This window comes from Leguminivora glycinivorella, chromosome 10 (genome assembly GCF_023078275.1).
Source record: "Leguminivora glycinivorella isolate SPB_JAAS2020 chromosome 10, LegGlyc_1.1, whole genome shotgun sequence".
Lineage (NCBI taxonomy): Eukaryota > Metazoa > Arthropoda > Insecta > Lepidoptera > Tortricidae > Leguminivora > Leguminivora glycinivorella.
In genome coordinates, this window is record NC_062980.1 from 8135672 (window position 1) to 8151625 (window position 15954).

The 15954-nt window shown below is 36.0% G+C and overlaps 3 non-coding genes across 3 annotated transcripts; 1 reads left to right on the forward strand and 2 right to left on the reverse strand.

The window, feature by feature from the left end:
* The first annotated feature begins 5996 nt into the window (after positions 1 to 5996).
* Trnag-gcc lies at positions 5997 to 6067 on the forward strand. The gene has a single exon. It is a non-coding gene; the product is annotated as a tRNA-Gly (tRNA).
* Positions 6068 to 6324: 257 nt separating this feature from the next.
* Trnaf-gaa lies at positions 6325 to 6397 on the reverse strand. Its single transcript has one exon. It is a non-coding gene; the product is annotated as a tRNA-Phe (tRNA).
* Positions 6398 to 8577: 2180 nt separating this feature from the next.
* Trnak-cuu lies at positions 8578 to 8650 on the reverse strand. Its single transcript has one exon. It is a non-coding gene; the product is annotated as a tRNA-Lys (tRNA).
* Between the last annotated feature and the right edge of the window lie 7304 nt (positions 8651 to 15954).

The window sequence follows — 15954 nt, forward strand, 5'->3', positions numbered from 1 at the left end:
AAAATCGTATGGGACATTTTTTTTACTACTAGGATTGAAAAAGCTATTGATTCTGAGTAGAAAAATAGCATTTTTTTTTTCAAAAATATCACATTTCATAAAAGTGCCGAAAAGAAAATGCTCATCTATTGTTCGCTAAAAGTATAAGGACTCGTTTCCATTTCCTACGATGTTTCAGTACTTACGAGTACCTACGAGTTTTATTAATTTGATTGGTGTGCTGAATTATACGTATGTAAATAACCTCAATAGTCCGCAATGTGTCTACCCCAATGCAATGCTAGTTCACGCGCCGTCTTTCTAGCAAAAAGGTGGCACTGCCTAGGTACAACTACACTTACCTAATGAAAGGCTGAGGTTAAATAAATGGGGTTGGACGGTAACTATCAGGAACCCACCTGAGTGTGATGTGGACTTCTACAATAGCAACAGGCCGTAGGTCAAGAATTTTCGTTGTTCACAGTCCAAAGGCTTTTACTAAACGCTAAAACAACCGGAGTCTATCGGCCATTAATACAAAGGAATAAAACGTACGAGTGCATATAACGGTTAAACGTCATAAAGCGTTTATTGCAAGAATTTTATATATATCTCTGGATAGTGCGTGCCGACCAATGAGTTGAAGCCAGGTTCATTCACCTTTACTCCTATGTTCTATCTCTTTCCGACACTGTGATGTATTGCCAGTATAGTTACTAAAAAAAAAACGTATAAAACATTCTTCAATCAAATTGACTTAGTTTTCTTTGTATTATACAAAAAAGCACTCAAGCAAAAACCTTATTTCTCCGGTATTTACCTCCTGCGTACTATGGGAACACTAATAATAAAGAAATATGCCCGATATGTCAGAATTGTCAAAAGTAATTCACCAATTCAGAGTTTTCTTTTGTGATATAAACATTTTTCGTCGGTTTCCTTAAGTTATGCGCAATGTATTGCATAGTGCAGCATTGTGGAAGTAAATGGAAACCGAAATCCGACATAAGATTTCACAAGTAAGTACTTATTTTACCAAAATGTTCATAAACCTCACTGACAATCAATTTTCTTCTATTTTGCTTGTAATCTTGGTTAGTTCTAATCATTATATTGTTTTCATTGTCTCAAATGATATCAAAATTCCCGCGAATAGGTTTAGAACGATAAATATGACCTTTAAAGAAAAAAATAGCTATGTGTGGTTTTACGACTAGGGTGACCAATTTTTTTTCATGCATGGTATTTACTCTTATTGAATGGAGCTAAATCTATCCACTTGGTACGGTTTCTATGTTCATAATTCATATCACAGTATATAATACCAAATTTATTGTTTGTGTCTTTACAATTAACATGAATAATATTAAACATTTCAGTGTTCCAAAAGATGAAACAAGGAGACAGCATTAAGTAAGTACCTGGACTTGAATCACGAGATAACCGCCAAGTGGGATGTTGATTCGACGATCATTGTCCCGATAGTCGTCTCAGCGAACGGTCTCATAGCGAAGAGTCTCGACCAACATCTCGAGAGACTCTCGCTAGGTGGTTGGATCAAGAGTCAGGTGCATAAGGCGGTGATCTTGGATACGGCGCGGATAGTCCGACGGTTCCTCTCTCTGCATCCTTAACCACCGGCAGCTTGGACCCTGCCTCGCTGCTAGCGGCACCCTAGGTTAGGTTTTTTATAATATGTTTTTTTTTTATTGTTTTGTAAGTGGTTTTGTATTTTACTTTTATATTCGTATTATAAATAGCCTAGCCTGAAGACTTAAAAGAAATAAAGAAAAGATACTGTTGTAAAATGTCCTAGTATTTAATTTTTTTCCTATTGACAAATCGTCACTACTTTGAAAAAAACTTGTATCTTCTTCTGTCAATTAAAAGAAAATGTAGTAGTATGTATGGAATGCATATAGACTTACTGTGTTTTAACTTTGAGGAGAAGCATGAGATACGAGATTTTTTTAAAGTAGTGACGAAATACTTCCCTTATATTTCTGGGGCTATTCCCACTAGTTACCACCAAGTTTTACCAGCCCTAACTACGGGGATTTTTCCCACATTGTTAACTACCAAACCACCTGGTTTGGTAGTTGACTAGTTAATTAGTTTTCCCAGTAGTTCTACCAAAATATTGTTGTGATGGTTTAAAGTGACTGAAACATTTTTTAATAAATACAGGTGTCAGTTAGTAAAAGAAAAGTTATATTTTAAGCCTCGTGTTGCAACACTCACCACGCTCTTATTCTGGAACGGTTCTGAAAAAAAATCCCAGTAGTTTACCACTGGTAAAAACTGTACCGTATTTTGTGGCGTAAGGCAAAGTAACTGCAGAGTGGTATAGAAATGGACCTTATTGGCGGTTGACAAATTAGTAAGGTGCATTAATAATCAATAAGGTGCAGTAATCTTGATATGACGGAAATAATGGTGATTTCTATGCGACTTTCCTAATTAGACGACTTTCGGAATTGCCCTAATGTACCTTACTTTTTGAGTTTGTGAGGATGGATGTTCACTTTCTTGATAAAACGATTGATCGGATTTGAATTTAATAAGTTACAAAATTAATCAGTCGTATAAACGTAATACGTCAAATTCCGCGGGATATCCCTAATGTATGCTTAATCATGGACACCCTAAAGAAAGAGATGCAAGACCGGCGTGACGTAATTCAAGGTCAAATTTTCTGGCTTCAACGTAATGTTCGGCGTGCAATATCCAGTATGTATATAAGATTCTTGGTTTATTGTCAGCGTTGAACCCGGAATATTTTTATGGGACAGTTATTGGAGGGTTTCATGGAAGGAGCCGTTTACTCGCCATGAGCTGCCTCGACACGGTACGGTATCTTTAGGTTGGGAATTCAAACCCACTTATATTGTTATTGCAAATCCGTTAGACCTTTTAGACGTCTATCACCTTTATGCCAGTCGATTACAAAATAAGGATCCTCAGCATATAAGAGTAAATTTAGCAAAGGCCGGTACAGACGGATTGCAAGTACTGCAGCCTAGTTGTATATTTTAAAGCCGTCGGGGTGCCGCAGTCGTTGGGTTGGCGTGAAGTCAGCGTGCGATTCCCATGTAGGGAAATGAGGAGGCACACTCAAAGGTTATGACAGATGGTGCCACCTTATTAGTCCATGGCACAGATAAAGAATTTCATACGTGAGAGCGAGAAGAAGATATTTTTTTCTCTCTCTCACATATGAATGACAGTGACATGCCTAGGACACTTGCACAGGCACCGCCTGGCGGGATATAAAGTCAGTGTGCCTCCTTATTGCCATCGGATTAGTTCGTCTATTCTAGCTTTATGATGCTGAAAATACCTATTCAATTCAAACAGCCCAAGTTATCTGTCCACCAACTTGGCAAGCGTTAGAGTATGAATGTACAGAATGTGTCACAATAATTAGGTACCTACTTAGTTATAAGTTATATCTTAAGTCAATAATGTCAATTTCCAATAAAAATTACCTACTCGGGGGGCGATTTTTGAATCTCACATACGGGATTTTGTCACTAAAATACCGGTTGAAAACGGTGACTTGCTTATTATTTTCAGTGACAATTTTCTGAATTCGAACGCGTGAAATGAGACTCAAAAATCGGCCCGCTGTATACAATAGTTATTTGTTATACAAGGGGGCAAAGTTGTATTTTAACGCCGAGTGTGGAATTGAAAAACGAGCAAGTGAAAGGATTCTATAGTTGAACCACGAGCGAAGCGAGTGGTTCGAGAATAGAATCCTGAACTTGCGAGTTTTTTAACACACGAGAAGTAAAATACATTTGCACCCGAGTGTAACACAAATTTTTTCCCCTCACTATAGCGAGGAAACTACAACGCAAAAAATGCGTTTATCACTGCTTCCAGTAGTTCCACATGTGGTAAATCATCTTTATTACTAGATTCACCTACTTTTATCAATTTTAAAGCAGTTAATTTGACTTTATTCAAGGTCAAATTACTTTACCCACTAGTGGATAAAATGCGTTTTTACCCGCTGGTATTGAAGGACAAAACACGTGTTTCCGAGCTAGTGAGGGGAAAACTCATTTATCACTACATAGTATAAAACAAAGTCGCTTTCTCTGTCCCTATGTCCCTATGTATCTTTAAAACTACGCAACGGATTTTGATGCGGTTTTTTATTGTAGAGGAAGGTTTACATGTAGGTATAGTACCCGTGCGAAGCCGGGGCGGGTCGCTAGTTTAGAATAAAATACTTCTCTTTAGTTTTTCTGTAGTTTGTCGCAAAAATAACACTAATTTAATCTAATTATTCAGTAAAGTTTGCGGTGTGCGATGTAATAATAATAGATTGTAATAAAATTGGATACCGTTTTATTAGGCAGGCGTCCGGTTTTTTATCCCATAGCCCAGTATTTAGTCCATCACTTTCATCCAATAGCCCAGTTCATTTTAGGTTCCATTAACTCTCAAATAGTCCTTACACCCTGGCGGGTGTTGCCTCTGCGTGTGTCCCATGATACATTTCATTAAAGTGTCAAAAGGGCCTCTACGCGTTGGCTTCGGCCCCGCGCACGCCTCACAAAAGTCCGGAACACCATTGTTCCGTGATGGGAAAGACATACAAATAGATTGTAAGACCTTATTATAAACCACATGACATGTATTTAAAAAATTGCACTAGTCATATCATATCCATCGCTACCTGAGATCCGCTCTCTACTTATGGCATTAAGTTCACCTATTGTACATTGTATTTCTTTGTTCAATAAAGATTAAATAAATAAATAGTGATTGGGTATCATGATTCTAATCGGGCCGCTTTATCTTATTCGAGTTGTCTTCTAGCTCCTCAATAAAGACCGATAGGTACATAAGCATGCCTTGTAACACTTTGACCCGTAATTCCACAATAATACATTAATAACTCATTTATTTAATTACAGAACTGGAATTACTAATATGTTTTCCTTATATGTTACCTTTATGTGGGTAGGTACCTACCTATATGCTTGGGCCGGCAAAATACATCTATCTGTCTGTAATATTTATTTATTACTTATATTAGTTCAAATTAAGAACAGTAATTTATTTTTAATTGACATTTATTTTAATTGTTGGTAGTTGGTACCTTACGTATTACACCTTAGGTATTTGTTACATAATATTATGGGATGTGTTCTACTTGGTTCTACGTACGAATTCTACGATCCAAAGAGATTTAAAAATGAGTTTTTTGCTTTTATGCGTAACGCTGGCTGTATATATTTGTCTACACTGGTTGACAGTTAACTATAAAAGGTTCGTATTTTTATTGCTTCACTAATTCTTTAAACTTAAATGCGGCGTGTCAATATTACCGATACGCAATTTTCGCATACTCGTTATCGTTACCTATAATACCTATACAAGGTGCTCTCGAGGAACCCTCATAACTTGAACCACGCGTTTCTGAGGCCAAAAGAAAAAAAAAATGTTATAAGAAATTTTAAAAATTTTCGCGAAAAAAAAAAATTTTTTTTTTTACTTTTTTGGACGTATTTTCACATATAAAGTAATTTTTATCCATGAAGTTGGCAAATAAAATGACTTCCTTAATTTATTTTTCTAAAAACCAAATTTTTTGGAAGTTTTTCTTGTCACATTCTATCAATGACTACTGTGAGCTATGCTCCACAACTGCGCATCAGCGCCGTTAAGAAGACCTTTTCTACTGAGTAACAATACGGAAATGTTTTTTTGAAATTGGCAATAACTCTGAAACTAGACGAAATCTAGAAAAGTTTATATGACATTTTAGTCTTAAAATGTGACCAAGAATATGCCGTTAAAGTTATATATGGGTTCCTCGCGAGCACCTTGTATACATTTTATATAATTTAGTATGTTACCTCTACTATAAATAAATCATCATTATCATTATTCATTGTAGTAACTATTTTGTATCCATATTATGTATTTAATTTTATTATTAGGATTACACTGTTTTGTGATTTATGAATAGAAACGTAATTTCAAGCTCTTCACCATGAGCATCGGTGGTTCAGTGGTAGAATGCTCGCCTGCCACGCGGGCGGCCCGGGTTCGATTCCCGGCCGATGCAGTTATTTTTTTAATTTTATAGCTTTTGGTTTTTAAGTTTTTTCTTAAATTGATGATAATTATTATTGTATTAAACGAATTGTATTATACGACAATTCCTTATAGTGTTCCTATTGTAAATTGATTTAAACGCACAAATACATTTCACAAAACGACTACACTAAAAATTCTAAACGCATCTTCATAATTTGCTAATTATTACATTACATATTGCGATAATATCTGAGAAGATGTCAATAACATCAAAAACAAAAGAACTGCCGAAACCCGGGATTGAACCGGGGACCTTTAGATCTTCAGTCTAACGCTCTCCCAACTGAGCTATTTCGGCTTATGAAGTGATTTCGAAATTGTGGTATACGTTATAAGACCATGATTTCATGTAAAAAAATATATAAGAGTACACTCTTATGAAATGTATAGGATATTTAATTTTATCAATCTTTTTATCAAACTTACTAGATGGCTAAGTTCTAATTTATTTTATTATATAAATCTTGTTAGTACAACAAGTGCTGCCACCTAGTCCTATACCTGGGTATCATTTAAAGCGTACTTTTAACCTATGTACATACTTAGTAAAGATACCGCTACTCGCCGCTAGATAGCGCGTGCAACGAAAATACACTCGATTGAGTGAACTGTAATTAATGATATATTTATTATTATACTTATATTATACGCATTTTTATCATGCTTGCAAAAAGTGGTCAGATTAATTTACTGCCGTCCATCTCTCGACACAATTTTAGAACCTCATTACGCGTTTAGAGTATTCTATCTATCTATCTATCTACGCTTTAAAGTTTAACCTACTTTGACTGATAAATATACAAAACAATATTGTCACCGAGAAACTTGTCTACCTATAATGTAGTCGTTAACTTGAGTCCGATCCGATTGTATGCAACAGTCGAGCATTACCGACAAATCCGATTCCCGAAATTAGGGGGTACGCCGTGGGTGTGGATTACAGAATAATTGGAGCTGGCGCCGTAACAAAGAGTTCGTTTATTTTTTTAATAAAGGGTGGTAAGTTGTGTAAGGCGCGATTTAAATAAAGCCGTGCATTCATGTCACTTGTGATAGTCTACATGAGGAGGGACCAGTATAATTAGAAACTCCTGATTAAGCTCCTGACCGATATTTTTGAAATATTTACGAGCTTTAGAAAATGGAAATTTAGTGGCATTGAACACTCGTTCTCAGTTATATGTACATATTAATGAGTAGAATTGTCATGCCTAGTAGTGCAGTAGAACTTAAACGGTCGAAATTAATAAATATCGGTAAAAACGGAAAAAGCACCGAAATTTTGTAGAAATTATTATGAAAATTCATAATCCTAACACCAACAATTTACTTTTTTAAATAAAAGTGCCCCCTAATCAGCATCATTCGGGAAGGATTGGCGACAGAGGCGTACGTAATCGTATGGAATGTCAAATTAGTTACAACTGTGGCTATCAAAGTTGTAACTAATTTGACTACATTAGGTTTAACGTAGAAAGTCCGGCACCCAGCGAATACTGGTTGATTTGAGATGAACATTCTCGGCACTCGCTAATCACTGCACAGTCAGCTTACGCGTGGCCCGGGGGTTGATCGGAGGTGAAAAATCACGGGATTTACGCGCGATATAATTATATTTGCATACTTTATTGAACCCGATTCAATTTGCATCGCGGCTGCATTTTCGAAGTTTATTGTGACTTTTATAGGCATATGTATTTTACGTTATTCTCTATAGGTAGCGAGAAAAAAAGCGAATGCTTTAAAAAACGCAGAAAGCCAAATAACGTCTTTAACACGATTGTCCATCGCCCCCACATTTGTGTCACGGTATGTGTGTTTTCACCTGCGGGCCGATTTTTGAGTCTCACGCGTTCGAATTCAGAAAATTGTCACTGAAAATAATAAGCAATTCACCGTTTTCAACCGGTATTTTAGTGACAAAATCCCATATGCGAGATTCAAAATGTAAGACCGATAATACCGATATTGCAGGTATATCATAAAGTATCTTTGACACGCCTTTGACATCCTTTCTGTCGGATCGGACAATGTGAAAACTATAGTCTTACTTAAGTAGATAGGCGATTAATATTGTCTTCGGTTACCACGATAGTTACTCATGAAATAATCCGTTTCCACAGTTTTATTTCATATGTTGGTAAACTTGGTAATTATTATTAGAAAGCCATAAAGTTTACAATTAAGAGCTCCACAGTAAACATGTTATGTATTAAAAAATATTTTATGTATGAATTATAACATTCATGACTTGTGAAATGTTTGTTAGAGATTGATCTGCAACAATGAGTTACGACACCACTGTCTGTGTTATTTCCTTATCGAAAAACTACAGTCCGTTTGATATATGTGTGACTCAGCCGTGACACACGCAGCGACAATTGATTGATTGTTACAATTATAATCGACATAAAGGACAAAAATAATGAGTTACAGCGTAAATTGTAAGCAATTGCGTAAAAAAAATGCAAAAACATGCGCCCAACGTGGGGCTCGAACCCACGACCCTGAGATTAAGAGTCTCATGCTCTACCGACTGAGCTAGCCGGGCTGTTAGTTCCTGTTGTGAAATAAGGGTTTGGGTGTTGATATCGTTATCTTCGCATCTTGGTTCTAATAATTTGGACGATAGCAGGTAAAAATACGATTCAATGTTTATTTATTGAGTGTTTCATCTATTTACATAAATGTTAATCACTTTACAATAAAATTGTTTTTAGTAATACCAAGAACGATTTAATACTGAACTGACAAAGCTCAGACAAAAAAGCGTACCACTGACATGTATTGGCCTTTTAGGCTTAAAACTAGATGGCGCTGTTCGCAGCCTGGAAGTGGCCAAAATTAAATTATATTTTCCCAAATATTTTTGCGTGTTTTTTTATAAGAAAAATGACATAATTATTTCTTTATCATGATATCACGTCAATATACATTGAAAAAAAAATTGTAGGCATTATCAGTGTAGTTATGATAGTATTCAATGGGTGTCGCTAAAAATCGAGGTACGATTCTTAGTATGAACTATGAAGTAAAAAAAAAAAAAAACGAAACTGTGACATTGCAGTGACAGGTTGCCAGCCTCTCGCCTACGACACAATTTAACCCATATCCCACAGTCGACTTCTACGACACCCACGGGAAGAAAGGGGGTGGTGAAATTTTTCTTTATTTTACCATGATATCACGTAAATACACAAGTATTTAATAGTGGCGCTAGAAAATTGAGGTACGATTCTTAGTATGAAGATTGTAAATCCTATATAAATCATCCTTGGTAATACATAGTTTAATGGACCTTTTAAATTAAAAATAACATATCATTACGCCTATGCTTTTAATACTTGTTGCCGGCAGCGAGTGTGTTAAATAAAATGTACAAATGTAATATCTAATTTCACACGTCTGTGTTGTTACATATATTTTACGGATATCTATTCGTCGCTTAGTTGACATAGGAGCAGGCGCCACGCGGCATCAGAAAAGTGACACAGCGAAGACAGAAGACAGTAACTTTTCGTCATCTCATAGATAGTTAAGTCTTTCTGATTCGCGGCGTACCTGCGGAATCAGTATGCCGAAGGCAGCGCACGCAGGATGTGGCACTCTAAGCAAGTATTCACTATGGGCTTATAGGCGCAAAGGATTCAAGAGAACCAGTATATCTTGAACTCAAGATCCTTTATTAGAGACCCGTAATCGGTAATCTTCGTATGAACTCTTCCCTTTCTGAGCGATCGGAACGACGAAGCTGGACAGTTATCCTGGCTCCTCGATCATGCAAGTCGAAAACCCATTTGCATCCATTGCTAATTACTTGAATTGCATTGCTTGGTAAAAGGACTTATCAAGTTTAGTGAAAGATATGTCCTACTGGGCACGCTACAAAAGGTGTCAAAAAAGTATTAGCTCCATTCCTCTACCTCTAAAAGTATTATGCCATCACAAATCAATGACGTCACTAAGGACTAAGGTAACTTTAACTAGAATAAAAAATCCGTCGTTGGGTTTCGGCGATATTTATGTGTAGGTAGGTGCGTTTTTTTTTGCTCCCAATAGATAATAACGTTTTTCCTCTTTATGTGGCAGGTATGACTGACACCACAAACTTTACAACACTTGTACATGTAGATAAGTAAAACAAACGGTCAATTAAAGAAGATTAAAAAACATAAAAGTGCGCCGGCCCGGCGAAACTTTCATTAAGTAAAAAGTATAATAACTACACAAGTAGCCATATTGTTTCTCTCAATTTTCATCAAAGATAAGTTTAACGAACTGCAGAAAACGTAAATAAAATAATTCTGCGAAATTTAAATATATTTTGTTGAGAGCGTTGTCCTTGAAGGCTCTAAAGATATCCTAACTAAATGACAAGAGAAGATAGAAGAAAACGTTGTTGATTAAGTTACTAAAAGCATTTGTTTTAACAAAACGTAGTTAGGTACTAACTGTTGTTTTTTTAAACGTTATTCATCAACGCAACACTCATTCAATATAAGTCACAGTACCTAATTATTCGTTTGTTTTAGTCTGACGTTTGGTAAATATAAAAGGTTTTTTATAAATTAAAAAAATGTTTTCAAGATAATGTGTACGATTTAATTTTTCCTGTAATTTTTATTATAAGTAATAGCCATGTCGGATAAAAACATTAATGAATTTTCGTTGGTAAACTTCGGAGAGAAGGAGGGAGGGGGATATATTTTTTTTAATTTTCCTTCAAAAAACATTTTTTTCCTCAACAAAAAATATATAAAAAAAAGATTTAATAATGTAGCTACAGTTTGAGCTCTTTATAACGTGTGCGTGTGGATTGAGTGAGCACTTTCCGAAAAAAAAAATATGCTGATCATTTAGTAAAAGTTCTAAAACAATTGTAAAACGAATTTCTGAATTTGTAAAAAGATAAATCAAAAGATACAGTCATTAACATGTGCTCACTCAGTTCTCACAAACTACCAACGAAAACAGTGAATGTATTCATTTAACATATAATATTTATATACTAACATTTAGTAAAAAATATGCCAACCTACCTTTATAAATTTTAGATCACCTAGTTACGTATTTAATTTTTTACAAATAGTTTCTTATGCTCACTCAATCCTCACACTTTTGAAAAGCCGAATTTTGATGAAAAACATAAGATTTAGACCGCTATTATATGTGTATAGTTTAGTAAGGAATTTGTAAAATACAAAATGAACCACTAACGTGTCAGGTTTTTTAGGGTTCCGTAGTCAACTAGGAACCCTTATAGTTTCGCCATGTCTAGTATTAATATGCTACATAAATATTTTAAAAGAACTGTATATTTTATATTAATAGACAGCCGTTTTCCTATTAAACTGTATCTCTTAAATTGTCTCCAATATAATAATTCAGTTGCCAAATAAATAGTTGGTACTCGCGTCTGAATAAACCGTAGCCGTAATGACATTAAAATGCTACCTCATATTGAAATATTTTGAGGCCCCATTTTAGTCGCCAAACTATTATTTTTGATTCCCATTTCTATGGTTATTTAGTCGCCCGGTTAAATACGTGCCTTTTTTTTATTTTCGGAAGGTGCTCACTCAATCCACACGCACACCTTTATAACTACACCCCACTTTACCTAGTCACTTGACATTTACAGTTTGCCCCCCTTTCATTTTGACCATTTTCTATAATTAATATTAATAAATTAAAAAAAATAATACTTTCAATTTGTAGATGTTCACAAGGTTCATGACTATTCCAAATTTCATATCGATAGCATAAGTATTTCTCGAGATATTAAATAATGTGGCAGGCGGACAGACCCACAGACAGACAGAGCGGCACCATAAGGGTTCCTTTTGTAACTTTTTGGTACGGAAGGGGTAAAACGTAGGTAAATACTTATTTAAGGTAATTGAGGCATGTTATGTTTCATAAGGGAAATCTAGTTTACGATAGGTAAATAGGTACCTAAGTAACAAAAAGTACCTATTTAAAGTCGGCAATTCGCATGTGACACGCCCGGGCGTTCCAGTTACTCTTACTATTAAATATTACAGACGACATCATTTGTATGCGCTTAAATTTATATTGGGGTAGAGTATGTCCTACCAGTTTCTTTTAGTATGCAAATACCATCATTGGCGTACGGGTGAAAAAAACCCTTTTCAGCAAATGGGTTTTCAAATCCACTCGCGGCTACTCTGGGGGCCGGAGCCCTCCCACATTTCTTTAGTTAAAACAATTTCACGGGTAAAACTTACGTAAAATTTTCTTTCCTCTGACTAAACAACTCACGCGACATGTTTCGGAGAACCCAGGTCTCCATGTTCAAGCATACAAGTGTTTGATTAAGCAGCAGTTATGACCGGTGCAAGATGTTTCAAGTCTACCTTCATAAATGGAGAAACTAGAATCTCCAAAATATGTTGCGCGAGTGACTAATAAATTCACGTAAGTTTTAACCGTAATCTTATTGTTCGTATGTCTCACCATGACAGTTTAAGTTCGATTAGGTACGTCTTTATTTGTTATCGAAAGATAAAATGACGCTGCATAAAAACCGGAACTTTATAACGGCCTCAATGTAGTTAGCTCATTTGTTATTGTCCCGAGGTCCTGACCTACATCTCATCAACCTTTCGCGAAATCTTATCTCTCCAATAAAGAAGAAATTCACAATTGGTCGGATTTTTTTTTAATTATTTGAATGTTAAGAAAATGGAACGAGGAATCTCAAATCTATTAAGGTGGCTCGCTTTCCATACAAAAAACATCTACCATTTATTTAGTCACCGCACACTACAACTAAATAAAAATATGCGCATACATCTACTATACATTATCCGTCGTCGCGGTAGTAAATGAAATACATTGTTTCATACAGAAATCATGGACAAATCCATGTGAATTTTTTATTAATTTTACGTAAATGTGCGTGCCAAATTTTGTGTACAGACACAGAGCCGTCATATTTCGCGCATTTTTAATTGACATTGTCATCAGTGACACTTGGCTCTTGACAAGTAATTATTAAAGATATTGGTTTAGTTAACTCAAGCAGACTCAGAAATAATGACGCATTTTGTCAATAAAGATACATATCGTATATTTCGGCACTGCTAATGTAAATCGAAATGGCGTCTTGGTCAAATGCCCCGATTATGAAGCAGGTGATTCTGAGTTCCATCCCGCAGTTTTTTTTAATCATTTGAACTTTTTTTGGATTTTTTTATATATTTTTTAAATGAAATATTTGACTATTACTATATTGCTTTCCTATTTTTTATTTTCATACAAAAATACAATACAATCCTTTATTATGCCTTTGTTGATAAAATAAAATATTACACGTCTGGTATAATACATTATACATAGGTCAAAGTGTGGGCATAGTATTAGTAATGTATTGCATTTACTGAGCTGGTTGACCTATGTTATTGTTGTGTGAATGTTTTTCTTCAACAACTAAATGGTTATATACAAGAATATGGGTAGCTTTTGCACATTGTAATTTTTCCTCAGTCACCCGTTGACCACGAACGCTGTAAAAGTGTTCGAAACATCGGGATGAATTTTAAACTCATTATACGCGATTTAATCCGTTTTCATAGTTTTTATTTCATGAGTAACTATCGCGGTAACTGAAGACAATATTAACTAAATGGTTACAAATAATAATTATCATCAAATTATCATCAATATAATCTGGTCCAGGCAGGCAATTATGGTCACGCGATAAATGATAAAACATCTGGCCGTCCCTATAATCGCACTTACTAATAGTGCGACAGGGACGGCCTGATATTTTATCGTCTATCGCGCGACCATGCTTCCCGTGCAGCCCGCGGCTTCGCTTGCGTTAGAAAGAGACAAAAGTAGCATATGTCACTATCTCCATCCCTTCAACTATCTCCACTTAAAAAACATGTCAATCCGTCGCTCCGTTTGGCCGTGAAAGACGGACAAACAAACAAACACACATTATCTTTGGTGAAACAACGAATTCTTCCACTTCAGATTATAGAGTAACCAGCTTTTCCCATCTTCTAAATATATAAAAGAAGAAGCTGACTGACTGACTGACTGACTGACTGACTGACTGACTGACTGACATATCAACGCACAGCCGAAACCGCTGGTCCTAGAGATTTCAAATTTGGCACGTAGGTTCCCTATATAGTGTAGAGGAGCACTAAGAAAGGATTTTCCAAAATTCACCTCCTAAGGGGGTCAAATGGGGGTTCAAAGTTTGTATGGGGAAACAAGATTAGTTTGACTAATTTATTCGAAACTTCACAGGAAGATTCCTTAAGACATATGACTGAATACGTGTTTCAGGTTTTTTGAAAATTTAACCCCTAAAAGGGTGAAAAGGGGGTGATAAAGTCAAAAAATCAATATGGGTATCGTTTTTATGGTTTATCGGGTCGCTGATCACGATAAATACAACGTTTTTAAAATCTAACGAGGCGGAAGTGAAATACCTTCTCCCCTGTTGTGGTGCAATGGGGTTTAAATATCAAAAAAATATATAAAAGAGGATATTGACTGACTGACCGACATATCAACGCACGGCCGAAACCGCTGGTCCTAGAGACGTCAAATTTGTCAAGTAGGTTCCTTATATAGTGTAGAGGAGCACTAAGAAAGAATTTTCCAAAATTCACTTCCTAAGGGGGTCAAATGGGGGTTCAAAGTTTGTATGGGGAAACAAGATTAGTTTGACTATTTTATTCGAAACTTCACAGGAAGATTCCTTAAGACATATGACTGACTACGTGTTTCAGGTTTTTTGAAAATTTAACCCCTAAAAGGGTGAAAAGGGGGTGATAAAGTCAAAAAATCAATATGGGTATCGTTTTTATGGTTTATCGGGTCGCTGATCACGAATATCACGATAAACACAACGTTTTTAAAATCTAACGAGGCGGAAGTGAAATACCTTCTCCCCTGTTGTGGTGCAATGGGGTTTAAATATATAAAAGAAGATATTGACTGACTGATTGACATATCAACACACAGCCGAAACTGTTGGTCCTAGAGATTTCAAATTTGGCACATAGGTTCCTTATATGGCGTAGAGGAGCACTAAGAAAGGATTTTTCAAAATTCTCCTCTTAAAAGGGTGAAATGGGGGTTCAAAGTTTGTATGGGGAAACAAGATTAGTTTGACTATTTTATTCGAAACTTCACAAGAGGATTTCTAAAGAAATTTGACCCCTAAAGGGGTGCAAAGGGGGTAAAGTCAAAAGCACAATATGGGTATCGTTTTTATGGTTTATCGGGTCGCTGATCACGATAAATACAACGATTTTAAAATTTAATGAGGTGGAAAAGAAATTTTCTCCCCTGTTGTTGTGCAATGAGGTTAAAATATCCAAAATAGCCATAAGTATAGCTTTAGTTTTTATCTTTACTTCTGGTTCAAGAGATTTCAAATTAACACGGAAGTTCCTTAGAGGAGCACTAAGAAAGGATTTTTTATAGTTCACCTCCTAGCATGATAATTTGACAGGGGCAAGGACAGGGGCAGGAACGGGATAGGGTTAGGGATAGGGATAGAGACAGGGACAGGGACAGGGACAGGGACAGGGACAGGGACAGGGACAGGGACAGGGACAGGGACAGGGACAGGGACAGGGACAGGGACGGAACGGGATAGGGTTAGGGATAGGGATAGGGATAGAAATAGGGGACGGGGACGGGGATAAAATGCAGGTGGCTCAGTGGGAAGGTATTAGTAAGTAGGCATCGGCGAGTATCCTGCATCCGTAATAACTATTACATTCAATGTGCTGTAAGAAGATCGTTGTTTGCTTGCCTTTTATATGTTTACGTTTGCAATAAGTATAAGCAAAATGGAAAAAA